This window comes from Pogonomyrmex barbatus, unplaced genomic scaffold (assembly GCF_055798465.1).
Source record: "Pogonomyrmex barbatus isolate J1 unplaced genomic scaffold, ASM5579846v1 scaffold7, whole genome shotgun sequence".
NCBI classification, from domain to species: domain Eukaryota; kingdom Metazoa; phylum Arthropoda; class Insecta; order Hymenoptera; family Formicidae; genus Pogonomyrmex; species Pogonomyrmex barbatus.
Window position 1 is genome coordinate 900,501 of NW_028297171.1, and position 6,129 is coordinate 906,629.

General features: G+C 30.9%; 1 pseudogene; it reads right to left on the minus strand.

Annotated features, from left to right (window-relative positions):
• Positions 1-3,469: 3,469 nt before the first annotated feature.
• On the minus strand, positions 3,470-4,573 carry LOC148934837 (uncharacterized; annotated as a pseudogene).
• Positions 4,574-6,129: the final 1,556 nt, after the last annotated feature.

The window sequence follows — 6,129 nt, forward strand, 5'->3', positions numbered from 1 at the left end:
CTTTCTTAAATTTTTCGGACAAAGGGGGAGCTTCCGTGGACTCTTTCGTCCTATTGGACATCCCAATTCCCCGCCTCGGCATTCGCTCTAAGCCCCTCGGAAAAACCACGGTTTAAAAAAACCGAGAGCGAGGCAAACTTCTTTAAAAAAGAAAATATTTCTTCAGCCAAATATTCGGGCAAAAAGCAGAAGATCTTCCTTCCCACATCGTTCTTATCCAACTCCTCTCCATAAAAACAAAGAAACAGAAACAGTAACTTCCTTAAAAAGAAGAACATTTTTCAATTCAACATTTTTTTCATAAAAAAAAATATAACACACGTTAACACATCACAGGCTCTGACAAAATAATCAATTCTAACATTTTTTCTATAAGTTCCTCCTCTCCTGATACGGAGTCAATCTATCCAGATGTACGATTTTATTTTTATGCTTACTCTGATTTTCTAACGCAATAAACAACATCATTCATCTTTTTGACAATCTCATAAAGTCTTTCCCAACTACTTTGTAATTTATGGGCCTTACTTAATATTTTACGAGGATTATAAAACCATACTTTCTGATTAGTTTCGAAATTTAACCGCCTATGTTTCCGATTATAATTTAATTTCGTCTTTTGAGATCTCAAATCATACGTTGACTCGCAACATTACGAAAATGATTCAACTTTTCTTTTAACTTAGAAGAAAATTCTCTTTCGTGAGAAATATCGCTAGTATCCTTGAAGAAGATCCAAAGGTAGCCTTAATTCCCTACATAACTCCAATTCCCAAGACGTAACTCCAAAGGGTAAAACCAATTATCTCATATTTAGAAGATCTGTATCTAACAATTCTGAAGAAACCCAACGATCCCAATCGCTCTGATTCTCTGAAATAAATTTAACTTAAATAATTGAATGATGTTGACCTCCACTTGATCGTTGGACTAAGGATGAAGTGAAGTAGTCCGAGTTTTCTTTATTCTCAGTAGCCGAGATAATTCTTGAAACAATCGAAATTCAAAGTTTCTTCCCTGATCCGTGTGCAATTCCAATGGAACATCGTACCTAGAAACAATCTGACTAACAAAGATTTCCGCAATTATATTAGCTTTGATATTTTTTAATGAAAAAGCCTCTACCCATTTAGAAAAACAATCAAAATGCATAGAAGATCGCCGAATGAAGGTGCGTGACATAGCTGAGATTGTGACATCTCAGTAGATAGGGTGCATAATATCCTGCACAAAGAATTAGAAATGAAAAAGCTTTGTGCACGATGGGTGCCGCGATTGCTGACCATCGATCAAAAACGCATGCGAAAAAACATTTCCCAGCAGTGTTTGTCGATGCTTAAGCGCAATCCACAAGACTTTTGGCGTCGATTCGTGACCGTAGACGAGACTTGGATCCATCACTATATACTCGAGTCAAAACAGCAGTCGAAGTAGTGGACAGTGCTTGAATGTGCGCCGAAGAAGGCGAAGACTGTTTTGTCGGCCGGGAAGATAATGGCCTGTTTTTTGGGAGTTCCAAGGAATCATCTTCATTGACTACTTACAGAAGGTCAAACAGTCACAGGAGCATATTATTCTATACTTCTGAATCGTTTGTACAAAGAGCTGCAAACGAAACGGCCGAGATTGGCGCACAAAAAAATCATCTTTCACCATGACAGTGCTCCGGCTCACTTCCACAGTCGCAAAATTGCTTGAATCAAGATTTGAATTGCTGCCCCATCCACCCTATTCTTCTGATTTGTCTCGTTGTGACTTCTTTCTATTCCCAACCTCAAGATCTGGTTCGGGAAAAAAAAATTTTCGTCCGATTAGGAGGTCATCGCTGCTGTGGATACGTATTTTGAAGACCTCGAGACTTCCTACTTTTCTGAAGGAATCAAAAAATTGAAACACCGCTAGACTAAGTGTGTAGAATTCCAAGGAGATTACATCGAAAAGTGAAACAAAATTTTCCGGAAAATATATGATTTTATTGCTTTTTTACCTGACTTACTCGAAAGTAGTACTTTCAAAATTATGCAATATTTACATTTCGGTCATATAACAATAATATATAACATTGTTCTTTCCATATGCTCTCTCTCAATTATATAACGTTATAATTGCTGGGCTGTAACTCATAATGCAATGTAAAGGTTTTTAAATACTTCTATAATTACATTCAAATTATATCAGAAACAAAAACTAATGTAAATGTTTTTTTTCTTTGCAATATAATTGTGATAATGGCATTTAAAAATTTATTTATTTTTTTCTATATATTACTATCTATATATTATCTATCTATATATCTATTCTATATATTACGATCTTTTGATATTATAATTTGATATTGAATTTGAATAGTTAAAGAAGTATTCAATTCACAAGTTATACAATTATAAAATAAGCCCTCTTAATAATTACATTTAATATTTTTTTGTTAATGTAAATGTAAGCATATTGAAGTTTTCTTTTTGTTTTTAAGATTATTAAGTTATTTAAAAATATTTAAAAGAAGTGAAAAGTATTTAAGTTTATTTGTTAAGTTTGTGGATTTCGATATAAAAATGATGTGGTAAAGAAGAGAGTCAATGAAAACTAAATAATTATAAAGATATTTCAACGAAAGTATGAAATAAGCAATTTATATAGAAATATTGAAAAGCATAAAATTTTTGAAAGAAGTCTAAGAGATAATGTAGAAGAAATTTGAACTATTAAACGTATTAAATTATAAAGATTTTCTACATAGATATTCAAAATATATTTATTAAAATATTAAAAATATTTAAAATAAGATTGTTAAATGTCTGTTTTTTTTTAAATACTACGTTCTGTTATAAAAATATTATCATTTATAGAGATTGAAATTCTGTTCATACATAAATATATAAGATATTTATAAGTAAATTATAAAGAACCAAAGTTTATTTAAAAAAAAAGTTTTATTTAAAAAGTTAGTATAAATTTTTGTCCATTGTTGTTTTATAGCTCCAATTGTATAAAAATATTGTGTAAATTGATCTCTAACACTGCTTCCACAAAATGTATTATTTTCTGTATTTTCAAAATTATGTAATGCTTCATTATAATTTGTATTCTGTACAGGGATATTACTGACAATCAGTATGTTCTGTGTCTATAGAAAGATTTAAATCTTTTATTGTTAAAAAATTGTGCAAACAAACAGTTGCTTGAATAATTAAAATTGGATGATCAACGCTTGTTGCAATAGGCCGAAAGTTTCTCCATTTCAATGTCAAAATACCGAAAACGCATTCAACTCGCATTCAGCCACTCTCTGAGCACGACTTAATCAGTAATTAAATATCTTTTTCCTGATATTTAAATTATACGATCGAGAATATAGACGGGGCCCGCCGTGACGCAGCATATAAGAAGTTAAAGCAAAGGCTTCATCTCCCACTATGACATAAGGTAATGTAGGATACCTCTTTTGATATCAATCTTGCTTTCGGTAACTTTAGTTATTTTCCAATTGATGTCTAAGTTCACTTTCATAGAATATTCCTTCATCGCTTCGTCTGCCTTCGACATCGATGTTTATGTAACTGTAAAGCAACAATTGGCATCTGCAAGTGCCATAAGTACAATGCTGTGAGTATTTTTACAATTATAATTTGATTGATCCACTATGAGGTGGAGCCTAAAATACAAGAAAGTTGTAAAAAAAATAAATAATTATTAATATACAAATTTTATATACCTGAAGTACAACATGCTTTCCGTCAATGGCACCAATGCAGTTTGGAAAATTCCATATTTTTTCGAATCCATATATGCTTTTTGCATACATTTTCTGTATTTTTAAGAAAAACTTTATCTTTTAAAGCATTCTAAATAGCTTGACAAGTTTCAAATACAATTTTTGATAATGTACTCACTCCAACTCTAAACAAACAAAATTGAATGCATAGTACTGCTTGATGCTAAATATCATGTAAACATATTTTTAATCGTGTACATGCTAGTACTAAAGTTCTGACAACATCTTGTTTTGTAATGTTAGGTTCAATTAATCGCAATAATTCAGTAAATGAATCTATTATATATTCATTTATAAATATTCAAAATATTTTTTAGAATCAGTATTTGTCATTTCCTTAATTAAATTATTACTCCTTGATGATATCTTCTTTTGTTACTAAATATTGATCGAACCCAAATTTACATTGTTCTTTTTTTAGTAAATATTTGTATATCAAATTTGCTTTAATTAATTTTTTTCAAATTTCTTTATGCCAGCTTAATTAAATCATTTTTTCATTCTTTCATTTTGATTAATATACATGTCCTTATCTTACTATTACTGCAGATCTTTTTTACAGCTGTAATAAGATCTTCATCCTTATCTTTATTATACGTATTTTCTTCGATACTTTCATTTCTTGTAATAATTATTTGTTAGGAGAGTGATCTATATAATTTATAAACAATGTAGTGTAGAAATCATTCAAATTCATGTCAAATTTGTGTCAAATTCATTTTACCTGTTATAAAAATATTATTTTCACTATCTGCTATTAGTGAATGCATATCTGTGCTCACAAAATAAAAATGTTGTGTTAGTTGATCATATTTTAATATCCAATCGCAGTACCCACACTTGTATTATTCCTAACGAATTAAAACATACATTATAACATATACATAACATTTGTTAAAATATGTAGTACTTAAGTCCGGTTGCACCAATACTATTTGAATCGAGACTTAAAACTGTATACGTATTTGTTAAAATTTTATTTAATTTAAATAATTTAACAAAAATATATATTTAATTATAATTAACAGAATGATCTTAACGAAACGTATTAATAAAAGTATAAAAAGTATATTATAAATATTACCATTTTACATTTCATTAATAAAATTGAATTATCTTCTCAATGAAATTGTATTAATAAACTGTATTAATAAATATAATAAATATAAAATATATTGAATTTGTACTATACTTGTACCAAAATTACATGTATTATACATTTGCAGGGTTATAAAAAAAAATGATAAAGCAACATCCTGAAATACTTTAACAAATCTTAAATAAATTAAGGAAAAAATATTAATTAAAAGTTAATAAACTAAATGTAATGAATGAACTTAATGGATTGAAACTTTATGAAACAGATTGGAAAAAAATTACAAAAAAAAAGAAGTAGGTAAAAAAGTTATAATATATATTCTAATTTATTTTGATTTCTTTAAATTGTTACGTCCATCCCGGATAAATCCTTATTGTTAGAGACGGAAGGGCGCATTAGACGTTCCTGTAGTTTGCGCTCGTGAGTGGAAAATCACGAGCCGAGCACACAATTATGTGGGGGAGTGCAAGTCAATCTGCTGTCCACCGCTGTGACTTTGATGAGACGTGCGCCCGTCTGTTTTCGAGTCAAAGAATTTAATCTCTTTAACCCAGAATGGGACCCGGTGTGATTTCGAGGTAACGAGGGGTAGTTTTGAATAATATGTTGCGAGGCAATCTAAATAAAGTAACCCGACCTCGCGACATCGCGACATCGACTAATCAGAAGCCCAAAGATTCTGACTAATCCGAGAATTAAAATATGTAATTGAAATACGAAAAAATAATAAAGAATGCGCGAACGCGCCGATTGCAACCGATGTGCAATTCGCAACTTTGTGCAAGGACGCTGACTCCGACAACACGTGTTGAAACGTTGACGCATCAAACAACGTTTCGACACGAGGACGCGCCGAGACCGCATAACAGTGGACCGATAAAAGAACGACGAAAGTATCAGGCGCGAGCTTAGATTCAGAGATGCGGACATACAAGTATCGACGCGTAGGATCGTAAGGAAGTGTGAAACGACAGTAGTGGGTGATTCGAAATCAGTGAACACCCAAATCAGTTAAATAAAGTGCTTTATTCTGTTATAATCGTGTGGTTGTGTGCCCTCTTTCCCCCTTCCGATACACACTCCCGAATTGCGCTCGGAGCGGCACAACAAATAGGAAACGGTCAAGTTATTTTATATTTACATTTATCAATAAAAAATCAATAAGAAAAGTGTTACAAATGCTTTTTTTTTATTTGAGACGAATAAAAAAACGGAGATTTATATAATATACATACGATTAAATATTCTAGAAAATTTA